We start from the raw sequence: 20,996 nt of genomic DNA, 5'->3' as shown, positions 1-20,996 counted from the left end.
CTGCAAGGAGATCCAACCAGTCCATTCTGAAGGAGATCAGCCCTGGGATTTCTTTGGAAGGAATGATGCTAAAGCTGAAACTCCAGTACTTTGGCCACCTCATGCGAAGAGTTGACTCATTGGAAAAGACTCTGATGCTGGGAGGGATTGGGGGCAGGAGGAGAAGGGGACGACAGAGGATGAGATGGCTGGATGGCATCACTGACTCGATGGACGTGAGTCTGAGTGAACTCCGGGAGTTGGTGATGGACAGGGAGGCCTGGTGTGCTGTGATTCATGGGGTAGCAAAGAGTCAGACATGACTGAGCGACTGATCTGATCTGATCTGAATTTGTTGCCTCTCCTTTTTCTAAGGGTTTTTTCCTCCTAAAAGTATGTCTATGCTCTTTGTCTTTCCTTTTTTTTTTATGTACCTCTCACTCTCAACCCGCTGTGGATACATACCTATGACACCAGCTTTCAGTGTTACTAAAGGTTTGTTTGTGAAGAAAGACCCCATTGAATTTAAAGGAAGAAATGTTTTTCTCCCAGCTTTATTGAGATATAATTGACATACAGCACTGTGTAAGATTAAGATGTTCAACATAGTAATTTGATTTGCATACTTTATGAATTATCACCATAATTTTAGTGGATGTCCATCATCTCATATGGACTTCCCTTGTGGTCCAGTTGGTAAAGAATCTGCCTGTAATGTGGGAGACCTGGGTTTGATCCCTGGGTTGGGAAGATACCCTGGAGAAGGGAAAGGCTACCCACTCCAGTGTTATGGCCTAGAGAATTCCATGGACTGTATAGTCCATGGGGTCGAAAAGAGTCAGACACGACTAAGTGACTTTCACTTCCACTTTCCTTTCACTTTCATCATTTCATATAGGAACAAAATTAAAGAAATATAAAAATATTTTCTGGTGATGAGAACTCTTAGGATTTACTCTTTTAACATTTTTCATATTTAATGTACAGCAGTTGTCTTTATCCTGTTGTATATTACATTCATAGCACTTATCTATGTTATAACTGGAAGTTTGGACCTGTTGACTACCTCCATCTAGTTACCCCTTCCTCCCTTCCCCACCCCTAGCCTCTAGGAACCACAAATCTGATCTCCTTTTCTATGAGTTTGTTTGTTTTTGATATATAATTGACCTATAACATTGCTAGTTCCTATTATATAACATGTGTGCATTCGTGCTAAGTCACTTCAGTCATGTCCATCTCTGACCCTGGCTCCTCTGTGCATGGGGATTCTCCAGGCAAGAATACTGGAGTGGGTTGCCAGGGGATCTTCCCAACCCAGGGACTGAACCTAGGTCTCTTGCATTGCAAATGGATTCTTTACCATCTGAGGCACCTGGGAAAACCCCAGGGATTAAATCCATATCTATTAAGTCTATTGTGTCTCCTGCATTGACAACACTTAGGTGGCTTAGGTTAAGGCACTTAGATTGCTTCCATATCTCGGTTATTGTAAATAAGTCTGTACTGAACATAAGGGTGCATATATCTTTCCTGATTAATGTGCTTGTTTTCTTCTGATAAATCTCCAGGAGTGGCATTTCTGGATCATATGGCAGTGCATGTATGAGGGTGTGAGAGTGTAGTCTTCTGCATGAAGCTGTCCAGTTTTCCCAAGGCTATTTATTGAAGAGGCTTTATTTTAAACCCAATTGTATATTTTTGCCTCCTTTGTTGCTGATTTAATCACCCATGTAAATGTGGGTGAGATGAGATAAAATAGGAAATTAGAAGCTTTTGATTTAGGGAGCAGAGTTTAAGGAAGTGGCTGCTAGCTTCACAAAATTGTAGTAAATACAACCCCAAAGCCTACTGCTTGTAGCACTGAAGGAGCTGCTTTGGGAAGATGTACAGAAGCCTCTGGTAACCATCCAAAGTCACCAAGCACATACCTTCAGGGATCACATCCTCTTCTCTCCTGCCTTCTAGTTCTCATGTAAGCAACTTTTATTGACAGAATTGAATGAAAACAGTACTGTCAAGGGAGATGGAGAGATGTATTCTCTAGACTTTGGCCCCTGCCGTATGAGGAGGAGCTCAGAAGTGAGACACTAGTCCTGAATGTTAATAGACAGTCTCTGGCACATTGTCAGACACAGGCATTTTGTTCTCCTCTCCCCATATTTATTTATTTATTCATTTATTTTTGCTGAGGCTTGTGTCCTTGAGCTAATTCTTGCTTACACTGTGATCTCCCCTTGGTCATTACTACTCTCATCATTCTAGTCACCTGCAGGCTGCTGATGACTTAGTCTATAGCTCAAAGGATTTCTCTCTGAATTTCATGTTTGTACAGGTCTCTATAAGGCCTTTTTTATCTGATTCACCCATAAGGACCACAAACTCAACTAGCTTGAGAATGAAATCTATGTATTTGCTTCCAAACTTCCTCTTCCTCTTCCTCCAAATCCTCCTTTAAGCACATATTCAATTACTCAATCTAATTTTTAAAATCTTTCCTGTCTTCCCCATCCCTACTCTACTGTCCTGGCTCAGTAACTCAGCATCTTTACCTGGGCCATCACAGTCTCCTACCTGGGCTTCCTTCTCCCAACCTTACCCATCTTGAATCTGTTCTTCAAAGCTGAAGGGACTAATCTAAAACATTAATCTGCATTGATTCATTTTTTGCTCAGAACACTTGATTGGCTCTTTAAGGCTAGAAAAAGGAAATATCAGATAATTCTCAATAATTCATCAAAGAAAGTAGACTGATGGGCTACACATATTCATTCATGGAAGACCAAATGAAGATGAAAATTGGAACAGGGAGAGAAAAAATTGTATTCCAAATGCTTTGATTCCTGTTACCCAGAATGAATGTTCCAGTGTATTGAGTGAGGTTTAAGAAGAGGAAAATCTGATGAAGAAGCCAGTCTCTTATGTCCTTGTTTTTAATATGGAGTCTATTAAACAGTCTCCTTATATTTGCAAGCTTTGTGTTGATTTCTCATGTATTCTTAGTTTATTTCTTATATTCAGTATGTGGACTTCAACATGTGGACTCTTTAGACACCAGGTAGAATCCTTTTCTAGGAGATTTTTTCCCTTGATTCTGTTTTATGTAGCAGGGTTGTATTTCCCCTTAGTCTCTCTTGTCTTTCTGACTATCTTCTTCCCATGAATCATATTCTGGGCTTCCCAGGTGGTGTTAGTGGTAAAGAATCTTCCTGCCAATGCAGCAGATGCCAGAGATGTGGGTTGGATCCCTGGGTCGGGAAAATCCCCTGGAGGAAATGGCTACCCACTCCCATATTCTTACCTGGAAAATTCTATGGACAGAGGAGACTGGGGGGTTACAGTCTATGGGATTGCAAAGAGTCAGACATGACTGGAGCGACTGAACATGCACTTGCAAGCTGAACCACAGCCCTCATTGATAGTGATGTTCTGACTGCTTCCTTCATCTGAGTTAGTGTGGGTCTGTGAGGAGAAAAAATACAAGTAATACTGTCTAATGCCACTCGGAGAAGTGCAGACGGGAAAAATACTGGTAAAGTAACCTTCTCTCTTGAAAGTAGACGTGTTTCCACGTGCTTCCTTACTGTTTCTCTGCACATCTTTCCACATCTTAGCTCTCTCTACCTCTGCTTTCTATCACATTTAATATCACACTATCATATTTCATATCACACTCTCATCTCCCTCATCATTGATCATTTACTCCTTCCTCTTCTCCAACCCCACCATGCAATGAGTAACCTGTTGTGGATTCTTTAAATTCTAACTTCATACTGGCATTTGAGTCATTATGGAGACTGATGGAGAATGATATAGGAAACAAGAGAAAACAAAATTTTTTAACATTTTAAGCAAAACTTCTGATAAATTTTTATACTAATTTAGGGAGTAGATCTTATGCTGACAGATTAATATTTTCCCTCTAATAGTGGAAACGTTGCACATAAGCAAAACTATAATCCCCTATATATAGCAACTTATTAGCATATTTGGTTTGAGCTTAATTATGTGACAAGTACAATCTCTCCCCACTTGAAAAGAAACAGAAAAGGGAAAAGTGGACCTTTAATGATGTTGACAATGATGATATTTACTTGTTTACAGGATCTTTCCTGAACATTAGAGTTCTTAACCCATCCAGACATAAAATCAGTGTGGTATGTAGAAGGCAGTGGCACCCCACTCCAGTACTCTTGCCTGGAAAATCCCACGGACGGAGGAGCCTGGTAGGCTGCAGTCCATGGGGTCGCTAAGAGTCAAACATGACTGAGTGACTTCACTTTCACTTTTCACTTTCATGCATTGGAGAAAGAAATGGCAACCCACCCCAGTATTCTTGCCTGGAGAATCCCAGGGACGGGGGAGCCTGGTGGGCTGCCGTCTCTGGGGTCGCACAGAGTCGGACACGACTGAAGCGACTTAGCAGCAACAACATGTAGTGATTAAGACCACAGTTTCTGGAGTCAGACTGTTTAGGTTCAAGTCAGCTTTTCCAGTTACCACCTGTGGTGAGTTTGATAAGTTTTTTAATCTGCCATTGCTCCATCTCTAAAATGAGAATACTGGTAGTTCGTAGGGCTGTTGTGAGAATTATGTAAGTTGATATGAAAATAGTACTTAAATCCCTTCCTGGGATATGAAACTTTATATATGACACACTATAAAAATGTATAATTGAAGACCAGTGTAAGAGCTCTTTTAAAATTACCTTATTTATAGTTTTAGGGCATTTTGGGGGCGGGGAACTTCCTCCAGTGGCCTTTTCCTGTCCAAAAGTGAAGTTTATACTTGTTCTATACTGTCGACGCTAGGAGATTCTTAGTAACCTGCACTTTTAAAGAAATGCTTTATGAAGTACTCTATCAGTTTGAAAATTATTAGATACTCCTCCTAGAAGTCAAAGACCACATTCAAAACAAATTATATGCGTGTTTCCTAAAACCGTTAATGTGCTAATCTGTTAGTTTCCTGATCTAGGCACAATGCCATGGTATTGCACAAGAGCAATACGCCATCATTCCTGAAGATTTCACATAAATATTACCCACTGTGCTTCACATTTCCAAGTATTATCCTTCCAGTGAAAGTCAACAAGCTAGAACTGGCATTGGGAAGAGTAGAATGATTTCACCTCAAATTACAGCCCTAAGTCCTTCTAATAAGGAAACATTGGCTGATTAGACTATTAATTCTTTTACTCTAGTATAGTTTGATTCTGCATTTTAACAATGAAACCATGACTTGTGAGACACATTTTCTACTTTTCCCTTGGAAAAGATTGCTAAATATTTCTGAGGTTCGTGGATAGCACTGTTGAATGTTAGGGAAAGGGAGAAGCCATCTTTTAGCCACTGAGAGTGTATGTCTGTTGTGACAGAAGAATGAGACAGAAACAGTACCAGAGAACAGGGTGAGAAGCTGCTTTGGTTATACTCTGGGAGGACTGTAGGTGGAAGGATGGATCCAACAGGACAGGGAACCATATCTCTTCCCTCTTATGGCTGTGTCTTATTTTACTGTTACAAGCTCTGATGATTTTCCCTTCTTAGTACAGTTCTGAACTTCTGACCTTAGCTGAAATTAGGAGATTCTCAAACATTCAGGTTTTGTACAGTTTCTAAGATTTTATGTTCTGGTGCACGCATGCTCAGTCACTCAGTCGTGTCTGACTCTTTGACACCCCATGGACTATAGCTTGCCAGGCTCCTCTGTTCATGGGATTTTCCAGGCAAGAACACTGGAGTAGGTTGTCAATTCCTCCTCAAGGGGATCTTCCTGATCCAGTGCTCAGAACCCAAGTCTCCAGCATCTCCTGCCTTGGCTTGCAGATTCGTTATCATTGAACCACCTGGGGAGCCTTTCCATTCCCAGTCTTGAATAAATGGTTACAATTGTACGCGCTCAAGTTTTTCCTTTCCTTCTTTCTCCGCTCCTTCCTCCCTCCCTCCTTCCCTCCCTTCCTTCCTTCTCTTTTTCTTTTCTTTTTTGATTTGGCTTTACTTATTTTATCCCAGGCGACTCGCCTCTTAAAAATAATAATGATAATTCAAGCATAACTGGGTTTTCAGGTTTTCAGGGGAGCACGATGCTACATGTTATTTTTGAGGGTTAACAGTCAAACCATAGGTTAGACATGTCCACATGCCCATTCTTGGCCACAAAAATCCCTTTCGCTTCAAATACACTATAGTGCTCTATAATCTGCAACTGGGCATAATTGACAGGCTTGCATTTTGCCTCAGGGCTTAGTCACAAGATAGCTTTTCTTGCTCTCTACCCAGTAGGAAGGCTCTGTATTCCTTTAGGCCTCTCGTGGCTAAACTCTTTCACTCTTTTGCCAGTAGCATCTGCTCCTCTGTGAGAGAGAAAGTCACCGAGTTTTAGAAAAAAGAGCTAAATCTATCATTTATGGTGTGTTGACCCTCTAGAAAGTGCTTTATATAAATTATCTTAGAATTATCATAGAATTAGGGGTTATTGATTCTATCTCTGCCTTATATTTGGCATAACAAATATAAGGGTGATCTGGTGGATGAATAAAAGTTATTTACAAGCTGTTAAATAATTGGTGGGCTTCCCTGGTGGTTTAGAGGTAAATTCTCCACCTGCCAGTACAAGGGACTTGGGTTTGACCCCTGGAGCAGGAAGATCACCTAGAGAAGGAAATGGCAACCCACTCCAGTATTCATGTCTCAAGCTTCCTTACCAGGTAATGAAGGTGCTTATTCATCTTTGTGGGCGTTCAGTCAATGTTGAATGGTTGGAAGATGGATTAAAAAAAGAATAAGTGAACAAATGATCCACTCTGAAGTTACAGGAGCAGAATAATGCTATGTTTTCTCTGCAAAGCATTGTAGAATGAGGGGTTCCAGTTTAATGGAAATGTCATCTTTTGTGTGTTTACAAATCTATACTAAATATTTTAGATGTGCTGAATACATCCACAAAGACATTCAGTCTGTCCACTTCTGAAGCCTCATTTTAATCTTAGTGTTTCCATGCCAGCCTGCTGTGGAAGCTTCCCCTGTGCCAGGCTTAGACCCTCCATGGGGCATTTGCACCTGCTTGTCCCCACCTAGAAATTTCATCCCTTTCTTCCTTGTGATGTTAGCTTCCACAAATCCTCAGAACTGCCCCTGCCCCAACTAGTGCTCATTTCCTCAGGGAAAGCTTTTCTGATTCCATTTACTAATAGTAATGAAAATAACAATGAGTGTCAACCATAATAGTTAGCATTTATTGAGATCATACTCTATGACAGGTACTGTTATAGCACTTACATTGATCATCTCATATAATCCCCCACAACAGGGAGAAAGGGACCATCATTAACCTCATTTAAAGATAAAAAAAGTAACACACCATTGTAAATCAACTATACCTCAATAAAAACAATAAGAAAAAGATTCACTTGTCAATGTGCATTTAGGCTGCTTCTATGTGTTGGCTGGAGAAGGGAATGGCAACCTACTCCGGTATTCTTGCTTGGAGAATTCTATGGACAGAAGCCTGGTGGGCTACAGTCCATGGGATAACAAAGAGTCAGACACTACTAAGCGACTCTCTCACACACACACACACACGCCTTGGCTATTGTAACTAGTGTTGCTCTGAACTTTGGGGTCCATGCATCTTTTTGAATTAGAGTTTTCTCTGGATACATGCTCAGGAGTGGGATTGCTGGATCATGTGGTAACAGTATTTTTTGTTTTTAAAGGAACCTCCATATTATTCTCCTAAATGTCCATCAATAGATGAATGGATAAAGAAGATGTGATATGTATATATATGTACACAACATATATACATGTATATATGTGTATATACATGTATATTTATATAAACATATATATATAGTGGAATATTACTCAGCCACAAAAAGAATGAAATACTTCCATTTGCAGCAACATGGATGGACCTAGAGGTGATCAAACTAAGTAAACTAAGTCAGACAGAGAAAGACATATATGATATCACTTAATATATGGAATCTTAAAAAAATTGTACAAATGAGCTTGTTTACAAAACAGAAATAGACTGGCAGACATAGAAAACAAACTTACAGATACCAAAGGGGAAAGGGCAGGAAGAGATAAATTGAGAATTTAGAATTGACAGATATACATGACCATATATCAAATAGATAAACAACGAGGACCTACTGTACAGCCGCCGCCGCCACCGCCAAGTCACTTCAGTCGTGTCTGACTCTGTATAGCAGGGGAAACTATATTAGGTATCTTATAATAGCCTATAATGGAAAAGAATCTGAAAAAGAATCTAAATATGCATACATATGTATGTATAACTGAATTACTTTGCTGTATACTTGAAACACTGTAAATCAACTATACTTCAAAAAAATTAAAAATAGATAAAAATAAGAAAATGAAGTTCAGAGTAATTAGGCAGCGTATCAAAACTAACACAGATGAAGCACACCAAGTTTTCAGTCATGCATCCTCTTCAGAATTATTATCCCAAGTGCAATTCAATATTCACTTGCATGAGTTGTTGATTAATGTCCCTGTAATCCAGCAGATTGTAAGCTCAGTAGCGTCACTATATCTCTGTTTCTTTTACAGAGCCAGATGCTGTTTGGATAATCAGTAAACACTTGTTGCAGAGAAGGCAATGGCACCCCACTCCAGTACTCTTGCCTGGAAAATCTCGTGTACGGAGGAGCCTGGCAGGCTGCAGTCCATGGGGTTGCTGAGGGTCGGACACGACTGAAGTGACTTAGCAGCAGCAAGCACTTGTGGAATGAAAGTATTCTTTTGTTTGATCCAATATTTTAGGCTGGTATTGATCCAGGCAGTGTTACTATTTCTCTATAACTGTCAGAAGGAAGCTTTAATGGCACGTATTAGCATGGACTCCTTTTGTTCGAGTTCTATTTCTCACCTTGCCACCTGCCATGATAGTTGATGTATACTGATGTCCAGACAACTGGTCTCAGAGAGACATCCCTGTTAACCACATATCTGCTATGGCTACGAAGGATGTTATTTCAGCCCCAACAGCCTGATATCTGTTTAGTGATACAGTGAGTTGCTGCATATAATCCTGAAACAATATACTTTGTCATTGGAAAAACTGTTCCGCGGTATGTTTGCCTTTTGGCCCAGTGGCAGTGTTATGTCAGTCTTCAGGAATGTGTCTTTTGTATCCAAAAGCAAATTTAGCTTAGAGAAATGTTATCACCAGTTCACCAAGAGGTTTAATTGTATGCTTTGAATGACAGAAGAGGGGAAACCCTAAAAATTTAGGTTAAATCTGTTAAGCTGAACATCCTGGGTTTGGTTGGCCGCCAAAATACATCATGATAAGAGTTTCAAAAGCTAATAATGGAGGAGATTAAATTGGTGTCCATTACAAATTTGGGGAAAGCTATTTCTTTGCATTAAGACTTAACAGCTGAACTGAATAAAATATTCACCCTTCAATTTTTGTGTTTCATTTAGCTATAATTGCTGTTTGGGCCCATGGACCCAATTTTCTTCATGGTGTCTTGACACCATTGTTTCATCAAAAAATGTGTAAATTCTACGTAGCAGACTCTATGTGAGATCCTTCCCTTGGATATGGGAACTATGTACTGGAAAAACGGGATACCAAATAAACTGTGCTTGAACTTATAAATTATTTGTGGGTGGTGATTTTCACTGAAAATGAGATTTTGCTACTTCTTAACTACTCATTGATGAATCTCTTTGTTGGCTCTGTCTCTACCTGGCCACTGGGTCTAAGTTCTGTGGCCAACTAAGTGCATAGGTGGTCTAGACACACACATTTTTCCTGCGTATACAGTTAATCTGATGAGTTTAGTTTCTCTTGGCACTTTACTATTTATCTTTAAAAAGGTAGAGTATAATACACGCTCATCTAATTGCAAAAGTGTTAGAAATGTAGCAGCATTCTCAGAATTTCAAATAATATTCTAGAAAGCAGGGATTCCACACACATTGACTGAAGTAGCATTTTGTAGGAGTTACATAAAGAATCTGCCTGCAATGCAGGAGACCCAGTTTCTATCCTGGGGGAAGATCCCCTGGAATAGGAAATGGTAACCCAGTCCAGTATTCTTGCCTGGAGAAGCCCCATGGACAGAAGAGCCTGGTGGGCTACAGTCCAGAGGGTTGCAAAGAGTAGGACACGACTGAGCATCTAACACATTCAGTTTCACTTTTCAGGAGAAAGTGGTAAAGAATCCATTAGTGGTAAAGAACCAGCTAGTGATAAAGAACCTATCTGCCAATGCAGGAGACATAAAGAGTTGTGGGTTCGATCCCTGGGACAGACAGATCCCCTGGAGGAGGGCATGGCAACCCACTCCAGTGTTCTTGCCTGGAGAATACCATGGAGAGATGGAGCCTGGCAGGCTACAGTCCAGAAGGTTGTTCAGAGTTAGATACCAGTGAAGCGACTTAGCACGCATACACAGAAGTTATATACATCTATATCTGGGGTCTATTCCTTATAGACCTTATAGGCAACACTTTGAAGTAATCTTGGGTTAATCACTTTCATCTCCTGTTTTCAAAGTATAATGTATAATTTCTAAAATGCCTTCCAGCCAGTGTTGAGTTGAGGTAATGTGTGGATAGTATTCAATTTTTTTCCACCTTAAAGTTATTTTATTAGCTCCTCCCTGGAAACCACCAGTGGTATCCTCACTATCTTATATACTATATTATAAAGTAACACATAGTTTTCCCCCTTGGTTGAATCAAAAGCCTTTTCACTGTAACTCCAGTAAAAACACAAAAAACCTTGATGTTTGAACCAGTCTGTGACATATTTCTCAAGTAAAGGTATGCTTTCCATTTAATCTGATTAAATATTTTATTAACTCTCAAAGACTAACATTTAAATAACTAAATAGCTTACAGACACCCCTATCATTTCAGGGACTCCAGATTGGGGGTGGCTGAGCTAGGTGGAAAAGTGTGAACATGTGTCAGTGAGTGCAGAGTTTCTTTAAATTCTCAATTCCTAACATAAGTGTGTTTTGAGTTATCTCTAGCCTGGAGGTGAGAAGAAAATATTACCGGGATGTAAGTTCCTCTCTGAGAGAAATCATTTACCTTTGAAACCAAGGGCCCCAAAGAGTAGCTGGTGTACAGTGGGCCCTTCTGCAATGAGAATAAATGTTGCAGAATCAAAGGGGTAAGGTGTGGTGACAAGGTAGACAGGATACTTGGTGGGATCAGTTCAGTTCAGTTCAGTTCAGTCGCTCAGTCGTGTCCGACTTTGCAACCCCACGAACTGCAGCATGCCAGGCCTCCCTGTCCATCACCAACTCCCAGAGTTCACTCAAACTCATTTCCATCGAGTCAGTGATCCCATCCAGCCATCTCATCCTCTGTCATCCCCTTCTCCTCCTGCCCCCAATCCCTCCCAGCATCAGAGTCTTTTCCAATGAGTCAACTCTTCGAATGAGGTGGCCAAAGTATTGGAGTTTCAGCTTTAGCATCATTCGTTCCAAAGAATACCCAGGACTGATCTCCTTCAGAATGGACTGGTTAGATCTCCTTGAGATCCACGGGACTCTCGAGTTTTCTCCAACACCAGAGTTCAAAAGCATCAATTCTTTGGCACTCAGCTTTCTTCACAGTCCAACTCTCACATCCATACATGACCACTGGAAAAACCATAGCCTTGACTAGACGGACCTTTGTTGGCAAAGTAATGTCTCTGCTTTTTAATATGCTGGGATAGTCAGAGTGAATCATCGAAAGTTTCCACTGCTCTCTGCTTTCCACTTGACATCTGTTGTTTTAAGTGCAGCACCCTAGGGCCAGCCATGAAATTATGATGTCTTTCTGTCAGGAACACAGTGTCAGAATCTTTTTTCTGCATTCTGATGTTCTTCTGGCATGGGATTAAATTCTGATGTCATCAGTTATTGGTTATGTGAATTTGAATGAGTTTTATAAGCTCTCTCTTCCTCAGTTTTCCAGTTGAAAAATGGGAATAGCTACTTCTCAGATTTAAAGTCAGATAATAAATGTTGAAAGTCTGTCACATTATAGCCATGTAACAAATATCAACCCCTTTCCCCATTCTTACCAATAAATTACATGCAATAGGCCAAGCTATTAGTCACAAATATTTCTTTCTAGGCTCTAAGGTAAGACTGATAACTTCGAAGAAAAGGATGGTTTTGTCATCTTACTTGGAGTAGCTGTAAATGACTAAGTCTCCAGAATAGCTAAAATAACTTCACTGAAAAACCAAGCAGATTTTTTTTTTAAAGCGCCTTGTACTACAGTTCAATCCAAACTTTGGCAAGTGTTGAGATGTTTTAGATCTCGGAAGAGCCAATGACAGTCACCACCTCCTGCACAATAGCAGTAAGCCACCATCCTGCACCAACCCTACGCGTAGTCTGCTTCAAGGTGGAGAGAGAAGGTGGCCACATGCTGAGCTCAGCCAGGTCCAGAAGGATCCCCCATTGAAGGATCAGGGAAAGAGGGAGGAGGCCCCTCTGACACAGGCCTCCCATTCACAAAGCGAAGAGAGGGACATTTTACTACAATGCTGGGGAGATGCCAAAAACAAACAGAAACAAGAAGTAAACACAAGGTTTCTTAGGCAAACAAGCCCTGTCTGGTTAGCATATGGCTCCACACAGGAAACAACTGTCCTCCCTTCCTGCCCCTTCTACTGAGCGAGCAGCTTCAGTGTCATCACTCTGCAGAAGCCTCGCTGACTCAGAGAAGGGAAGAATGTGGCCAGCAAGGAACAGATTTTCTACAAGCTGAGCAAACATGGCTTTGACGTCAGGGAGGGAGTCTGTGCACGGGTAACAAGGGAGACGTGCGCACATGGGGATTTTGTGGTACCTGGGCGGCTGTCCAGAGCACTAAATCCTGGACTTGAGAAACCCTTTGAAGACCCTTCGCAACGCTGGGGAATTTCAAAGACTATCATCATAACTCAGAAAACCCTCCAAATGTCACTTCACCTTGTTCTTCTGCCTATCCCCCGTTGTGCTGGCTGTCCCCGGCGACAGAGCGCAGCCCAGCCAGGGCCCCGCAGCGGGGAGGGGGCAGGCTGCTGCAGGTGTGCATGTATGGATCACCTGCTGCTAACCCACCGGGTCCCTGCTTTCCTGTGGTTTTGGCTTCCTCATGACAGAAGAGGAGGGTGGCCTCCGCTCCGAAGTAACTGAATCTTTCAGGAGAGTTAACTGAGTAAAATATTCTCTACTGTTCGGGTAGACCACTGCACCTACCCCTCTTTGGTGGATGGAATCTTTCTCATTTCCTTGTATATGAATAAGTGGCTCTTGTAGTCCTTATAACATATTTTTAAAATGAAGAATACATAGCAGGGGGCGTTGGGAGAAATAGACATCTTTTGGGTTCTCTTGTTATATGAGTAACTTCGGCAAATGGCAGCTTTGATTCTCACTCTAATTCTGCCTTCCCTCCGTGGGTTTTCAGCACAGCTCCTCTGAATTCAGAGGGAAATCCAATATCTACATGGTGACTTTCAACCCTGTCCTGCCTTATTCAGTTCCCTTGTTTTTAATCATTAAGTGGTGAGTATACAATGACACGGCACATCTGTTTCTGGTCTGGGAAGATCAGTGAGGATGGGGGTGATTGAGAGCTACATTAGGTGAAGCAATTACAAAGAAATGTTAAAAAGTGGAAGTGTACCATTTCCCCATTTTATCTAATACATCCAACATCTGGAAAAGGATGACGTGGAGCTCAGTAGATATGGTGGAGTGGGGGTGGTGACTTTGGGTGATGCATTAAATTTGAGCAAATGGCACACTTTGCAATAACCTTGCTGCAAAGATCACCTGCTGAGAGACGTGTCTATAAGTGATGGCAAAAGCCATTGGCACTTGATAGTGGAGTTTGCCCCCATGTGACTTTGAATATGTGATTGCTTCTCTATGTTTTGTCTTTTAAAACGATCTGGTACTTAATCACAATTTGGCATTCTCCTTTGATGACAGTCTTCTATATGGGATTCCAGCTATCTAAAAAGCTCTAGGTAATTTTTTTTAAAGCTCCAGACCTGTTTCTAACAAGTAGCTTAAGCACTAGCAGAAACTGGTATATTAATATTAAACCCAATGGAAATGCAATTTTTAGTTTGAAGAATAAACATATGTTGGGAATTGCAAGAGTCAAAGTCCTCCAAGCAAGGTTAAGTTGCTCTTTAATACTTTGAGTGAACATATTTAGAAGTCTGGGGATTTACAATCGGCCAGAGGACTATAACTTTCTCTTTTTCTGATTTGGTGCGTGTAAATTTGTAGTGCAAGTGTTTCATTTCTCTAGACATTTGCATTTAATTTGCTGCTGATTGTAATGTGAAAAAAAGAAAAAAAAATTTAAAAGGTAAGGAAATCGTGTTCCAGAATGAATGCATTACGTTTTGAGGACAACTCTAACGTTTTCTGTTGCATGTTGTAACAATGCCATAATCTCAGGGAAATGCGTGCAAAACTCCGCTCAGCACCTTTTTTTTTTTTTTCTTCTAAAATAAACAACTTTTTGCAGAAGCATAGTTGATTTACAATGTTGTGTTAATTTCTGCTATACGGCAAAGTGGTTTCATTTTACATATATATATATGTATATGTATATTCCTTTTCAGTTTCTTTTCCATGATAGGTTGTTACAACAAAGCATGTCTTTTGAATTAAAAGAAGTATTTCTAAAGAATCTGAGTTGTCAAAGAGTCCAATTATGCCTTATAAAATAATATTTGATCTTCATTTGTGTCTTATTTCATTACTTAAAAGGACAGTTTATCACTTTCAACCTTGATTGTCACAATCCTGTTCTAGGTCACTGCTGGCTTCCCCATGACAGGAGTGACAGAGTGCATGCTTTTCTTTTTAATCTCTCATTTCTATGTTTTCTGGGTGTTTTCCTTTAAAAAAAAAAAAACAAAACCTTTCCACTTTCAAGGAGTTAAAATCAAAAAGGGAAGGAAAGCAAAGAATTAGAAGAAAGTCATCTAATGCTGCAGTGAGATTTAGATTTAGTCAGGCTTCCCGGGTGGTGCTAGTAGTAAAGAACCTGCCTGCCAATGCACGAGACATAATAGACGTGGGTTCTATCACTGGGTCAGGGAAGATTCCCCTGGAAGAGGGCAGGGCCACTCACTCAAGTATTCTTGCCTGGGAAGTCCCATGGACACGGGAACCTGGCAGGCTACAGTCCATGGGGTTGCAAAGAGTCAGATGAGACTGTAGCGACTTAGCACACATGTATTTACAATTTGTCTGACTTTGGGGAAATGTGGGAATTCTTATACACTGGAGATCTGACTCTGCAAGGAGGTTTTTTTCAGCTATTAGGACCAGTCCCTTGGAGCAGAATCTGGCAGCCACTAAGAGCAGAAGTGGTTGAACTTGAGGCATCGCCGCTAGTTTAATCGAGCATACATGGTGGAAATAGGGAATTAAGTTTCTCAGGCACAGTGAGCGCAAGGGGTCCTGAAAGGCTTGCTCTGGGCTCCACTGGCCCCAGCAGGCATCCCCTAGACAGGCTGTCCACAGACAGTCTATCATGGGGTGAGGATAAAAATAGAGGGAAAGAGGATACATTTTTGTTGTTGCTGTTTACAGAATCCAACTCTTTGGTCTTCAAAGGTCTTAGCCTCATGGAGTTGTAGGTTGTTGTCTTCCATTGATTTCCTCTTAAAGAATGTGAAGGAGGGGGATATCACAAACATCCCCTGCTTCGGCATTGTTTGATTTTTTCAAAAATTAATAAAAACAGTTCCTAGCAGCTGGTTGAAACAGTTCTGCTCTTCACAAAAGCCTTTGCAGATGACACCGAATGTTAAGAAAATAATTCTTTCAATTAGTGTGTGGCCAGTGCACCTGTGAACTGGAATCATCCAAGAAAACAGATCCATGAATGTTGGGGAGAACAATTCAGGAATTCATCCGCTTTGCCTTTTTCTTTTACCACATTCTCACAGATGTTAATCCCAGGGTGCAAATGCTGGAAGGGCCACCTGCCTATAATCCCAGAAGCATGAGAAACGGGAGTTCAGATCAGGAAAATGATTCATTTCCAACTGTCTGCCATCAGCATCATTCTCTTTGTTTTTAGATTTTTTTAATATATTCTCTCTCAAACTATGATAGATTCTTCATTGGTCCTGGTATAGAGTTGGCTGTCAGGTACAATGACAATAAACCAAGCCCTTATTCTTCAAAATCATGTATTGATCATGCTTGGTATTAGGGATATAAATGTGAATAAGACCTAATCCCTGCCTTGGAAAGACTTATAATTTTTGCTGGAATCTGTTTTCCTTCTCCACTTCAGTAATAAAGTGTATCATCTTCCTATGCTTTTCAGGGTTCCAATTTTATCCATGGGAGTAAACAGTGTATCAGTTATTGAATTTCTGTGTAATGGAGCACCTCAAAATAACAGTTTAAAACCATAACCATTTTTTTTTCAAAATTTTTTTTAATTAAAAAAAAAGAAATCATTGCAAGTATAACAGTTTGCAAGGTAGTGAAAGGAGATGACAAAGATGATAACCATTTTTTAATGATCACAAGTTCATGGGTCACCTGAGTCATTCTGCAGACCTGGGCCAGTTCAGGTGATTCTGGCAGGACTTACTCAGTCACCTGTGTTCAGTTGGTAGCTCAGTGGGGATTGGCTCAGTCTAGGATGGTCTCACTTACTTATCCATATTGGGTGGCTCCTGGCTGGAAAGATGAGGGTGACTGGGCCACTTTGTCTTTCATCATCCTGAAGGCTAGCCCCTGGTTATTCAGAGCGATGAGAGGTTTCTGGGGAAGCCAGGGACAGCATGCAAGGGTTTTGGAGGCCTAAGCTTGCAATTGGTACAAGGTCCCTTCTGCTGTGTTTAATTGCCCAAAGCAAGTCACGAGGCCATTCCAGACTCAAAAGGCAGGGAAACAGACTCCATCTTTTATGAAGAGCTGGAAAGTCATGCTGTAAAGAGTTCAGATGCAGGGCAAAGTGAAGAATGGGGCCATTTTTGCAACCACATCCTTCTTATTCTTTAGAAATCATCCAAGAGTAACCTTGTATCTTATCCTTGTATCTTATCTTATCTGAGACTCAGAATTTCTCTGAGAATCCCTGGATCTACCTTACTATTTATGTGTCATAATCTCTAAGTGATATTATGAATTAGAAAGAAAAGAGGGGGTGTTGCATAAGAATTTCTCCAATTCTTTCATTCATTAGTGTGCCTGTATTCGCTAGTCTGGCGTGCATGCTCAATTGTGTCCAACTTGTCATGACGCTATGGACTGTAGCTTGTCAGACTCCTCTGTCCATAAAATTTTCCAGGCAAGAATACTGGAGTGGGTTGCCATTTCCTTCTCTAGAGGATCTTCCTGACCCAGGGATTGAAACCACATCTCCTTCATCTTCTGCATTGGCAGGCAGGATTTGATATTTTTTCAAGGAATCACCTGTGTTTCAAGGAACAGTTTGTATAAAATGGGTGCTTCAGGATGTATTTTCAGTCCTGGACATTCTTTTATCTATGAAAGACCAGCAGTGGCAAAAATCAACCTCTAGACCAAAGGGAAAGAATGATAAAAGTAAAACAACAAAAGTAAGGAAAGAGCCTTTGGGTGCTTGGAGTCTCTTCAGACTTTCCTGGTGAGGGAGGTTCCCGGTGGGTAATGCCTCTGTGTGTGTCATAGCGGCCTTAGAACTGCCAGGGTCCTTGGAGAGTAGCTGACGAGAAGGTTCAGACCCTTCTCTCCCGTGTGGCTTGCCCAGTGTCACACTGCCACTAAGTGTCACCACTCGGATGGCACAGCTTCAGCTGATGCACAGAGCGGTTGCCGTGGTAGATGGCATTCTTGCCCTCGTGAAGCTTACAATAATGTCAGTGTCCACATTCATATCAATTACTCGCCCAAACAACTTGCCCAAAGCCATTTAACAAGAGATAAGGAATTTGATGATAAAAGCTATGCTTCTTCCACCAAGGTTTTGCAGCTACTCTAACACATACATTTGGGACAGGTATATACTTATCTAGAGACTGTGTATTCCCTTGCCTGGGTTTCTGTGGGCCTCTCATCATGTTGCTATTTACACTGATATTGCTTCTATGCCAGTATTTCCATATGCATCTGTTCCTAAAATATGCTGTATCTTGAGAGCAAGAGCCGTGTCTATTGCGTCTCGTTTTCCTTTCTTTGCCTGGTCCTAGCAGTTGTTCGGGGCACCTCGAATGACTGATGGCCCTTGCTGATCAATATGATCATTTGTTTTATAGACTATTCATTACAAAACTACACATTTACAAATGAAAGACATAGTTATTATTAAGGTGTTGTTTCTTTGATAACAAGAAGTCCTCTTATTAACCATTTTGCAACTGGAGTTGTTCTTTTCATTTTTATGTTCAAAAGCAGATAATCCTGGGCTAAGTAGCTGAGGTTTATTTCCAATAATCTTAGAAGGTTAGAATCAGCTTCAAATAATGCTGGTTCTTGATGGCAAATATTTGCTCAGGTTGAAAATAACATACATAGAGATTTGGGCAAATGGATGTTTTAAGGACATGCTGTATTTACTGACTGTAAGATATTCTTGTCCCATTGTTTATTATTTATTTATTTATTGAGTCGGCCAGAAAGTTCATTTGTGTTTTTCCTTATGCTATTACATAGAAACTCAAATGAATTTTTGGTCAACTCAATATGTATGTATGTATGTATGTATGTATGTAGGTATATTGGAGAAGGAAATGGCAACCCACTCCAGTGTTCTTGCCTGGAGAATCCCAGGGACGGAGGAGCCTGGTAGGCTGCTGTCTATGGGGTCGCACAGAGTTGGACACAACTGAAACGACTTAGCAGCAGCAGCATGTAGGTATATAGGTATATATTCTGAAAAGAGAAACCCTCAGATTGTGCTAAAGAACCTCATGGGTCAGGAAGGTCTTTGGATAGGACTTTCCTTTCTGAGCCCCTTCTACAGTCAGAGATAAAATCTGCCCTTTCTGGCTGGGAACCCAGCCCACAGGCTGCAACCTGGAGGGCATTGGTGGTTTCCCTTCGGAAAAACTGTTTCCCCTGTGTCTTTTCCATGTTAGAGGAACAGGGCATGCAGGGGGATGTTTTTTTGCCTGATAACACTTCAGAGCAGAAGTTCATTCTTACACGTGTCTCCACTCACCTGAGTATCGGAGTTGGGGCTCATTCCAGGCGATTCCTCTGGCTTCACTATGGGGTTGACCAGGATGCTTGTGATCAGTATCCTGAGACAACCACCAGGCACATCTCAGTGTGTATGTATCTGCATGTATTTTGTGCATTGAAGATGAAGGATCTTTATCATCGTCAGAGCATCCAGCAAAACACAAACATCTCCAGGGAAAACTGTATCTTCCTCTCTAAAGTTTTCCTCATCGTTCACACAACCTACGCAGGAGCTCACTAATTCTTCACATCTGAAGTTTGGGCAGTGGTCCTGGGGTCTTCTCATTAGTATTCCATGCTGGAAATGTCATTATAAACTGAAGACAGATGATGCCACCCAAACACCACCATGTGTCTCTCATTTAGCTTCTTGCCATAGCATCGCAATTACAATCGATGGCCCAGCTCCTTCTCAGAGCTGACAGAAGAAGTGCCAGACCTGGCCTTGTGGTGGTGGTAGTGGGGGGTGGTGGGGGGTTGGTGAGGGAAGGGTGGAGAGGGAGGAGCATCCTTGCCTCAGGAACAGGGCATAAAAGGAATGACAAGCAGTTTTCAACAGGAGTAAAAAAAAAGTCACCTCTCTCAGACTAAATCACCGAGCTCCAATCAAGGACCTTGATGACAAGTGAAATTAAATAAAACATGAGTGATGAAACACTGTAATATGTTTACGGTGAGCTAGTCCAGACAGCTGATAATTAACTGTTGCCCAAATAGTAACTTGGCAGTACATGACTGTAACCGGGACACAGAGCAGTAGTTAATTGAAAGTGCTACTAAAGATCTTTGCATCTTTGAAGAAGTACGTGAACTTCAACGAGGAAAGGATAGAGGGAAGCCACGGACATTTCCAGGGCATCAGCTGCCTGTGGGTCTGGATTTTGACAAGTGTTGGTTTTCATCTTGCACATTCTTGTCCACCGTGGTAATGCTGTTTATATGGTACAGTCCCCAAGCAAATGTCTCCTTGTGTTTTTCCTGGGCTACCACCCACAGAACCTACAAAGTCGGACAACAAATAAATGCAGATGTGCACCATCTAAATGAGTTTAAAAAAATGTTTTTATTATCTGCCCAGTTTCTTACACTTAGAATAGTCTTAGATTAAAAAAAAAAAAAAAACTTTTTACTTTATATTGGAGTATAGTCGATTAACAATGTTGTGATTGATTCAGGGGGACAGCAAAGGGACTTGGCCACACATATACATGTATCCATTCTCCCCTAAACTCCCCTCCCATTCAGGCTGCCACATAACATTGAGCAGAGTTCCCTGTGCTATACAGTAGGTCCTTGTTGGTTATCTATTTTGAATATAGCAGTGTGTACATGGTCATCCCAAACTCCCTAACTATCCCTTTCCCCTGGCCTTCCCCTCCTGGTAACCATAGGTTCTTTCTCTAAGTCTGTAAATAAAATAGTTTTGGTTTGAATACTCTTCAGCCCCCTGTTTTTTTTGTTGTTGTTTCTTTGTGGGTTTTTTTCTTTTGATTTTTGCTAAATTAGGAACAACCCCGCAGAGAGGAAAGATAGCATTTAGAAAAGGAAACAATTCATCAAAAGAACGTAAACAAAATTCACATATAAAGAGAAACCGAGAAACCAAGAAACTGAAAGGGGCCTTGAAGATTCCCTGACTGCTTGTAGTCTCAGCTTCCTCATCTGTGAAGTAAGAGTGGACTAGATGACCCAGTGGTCCCTTTGGCTCTCCTGCTTCATAAACTCTTGTTGGAATCATATTTAAAGAATGTATGGAAGCTAAGGCCAAACACATGTGACTTAAATGTGATTCAGAAGTAGAAAAAATGATTACACACTA

At 41.0% G+C, this 20,996-nt stretch overlaps 1 long non-coding RNA gene across 1 annotated transcript in view; it reads left to right on the top strand.

Annotated features, from left to right (window-relative positions):
- Window positions 1–8,643, top strand: part of LOC104984754 — a 160,979-nt gene extending 152,336 nt beyond the window's left edge. The window contains exon 3 of the long non-coding RNA XR_824781.1: window positions 8,565–8,643. This is a non-coding gene — a long non-coding RNA (uncharacterized LOC104984754). The remainder of the gene's footprint in view (window positions 1–8,564) is intronic.
- Window positions 8,644–20,996: the final 12,353 nt, after the last annotated feature.

The sequence above is a fragment of the Bison bison genome, unplaced genomic scaffold (assembly GCF_000754665.1).
Source record: "Bison bison bison isolate TAMUID 2011002044 unplaced genomic scaffold, Bison_UMD1.0 scf7180017864035, whole genome shotgun sequence".
Taxonomy (NCBI): Eukaryota; Metazoa; Chordata; class Mammalia; order Artiodactyla; family Bovidae; genus Bison; species Bison bison.
Note: the sequence above shows the minus strand (reverse complement) of the source record. Positions and strands in the feature narration are given on the sequence as shown.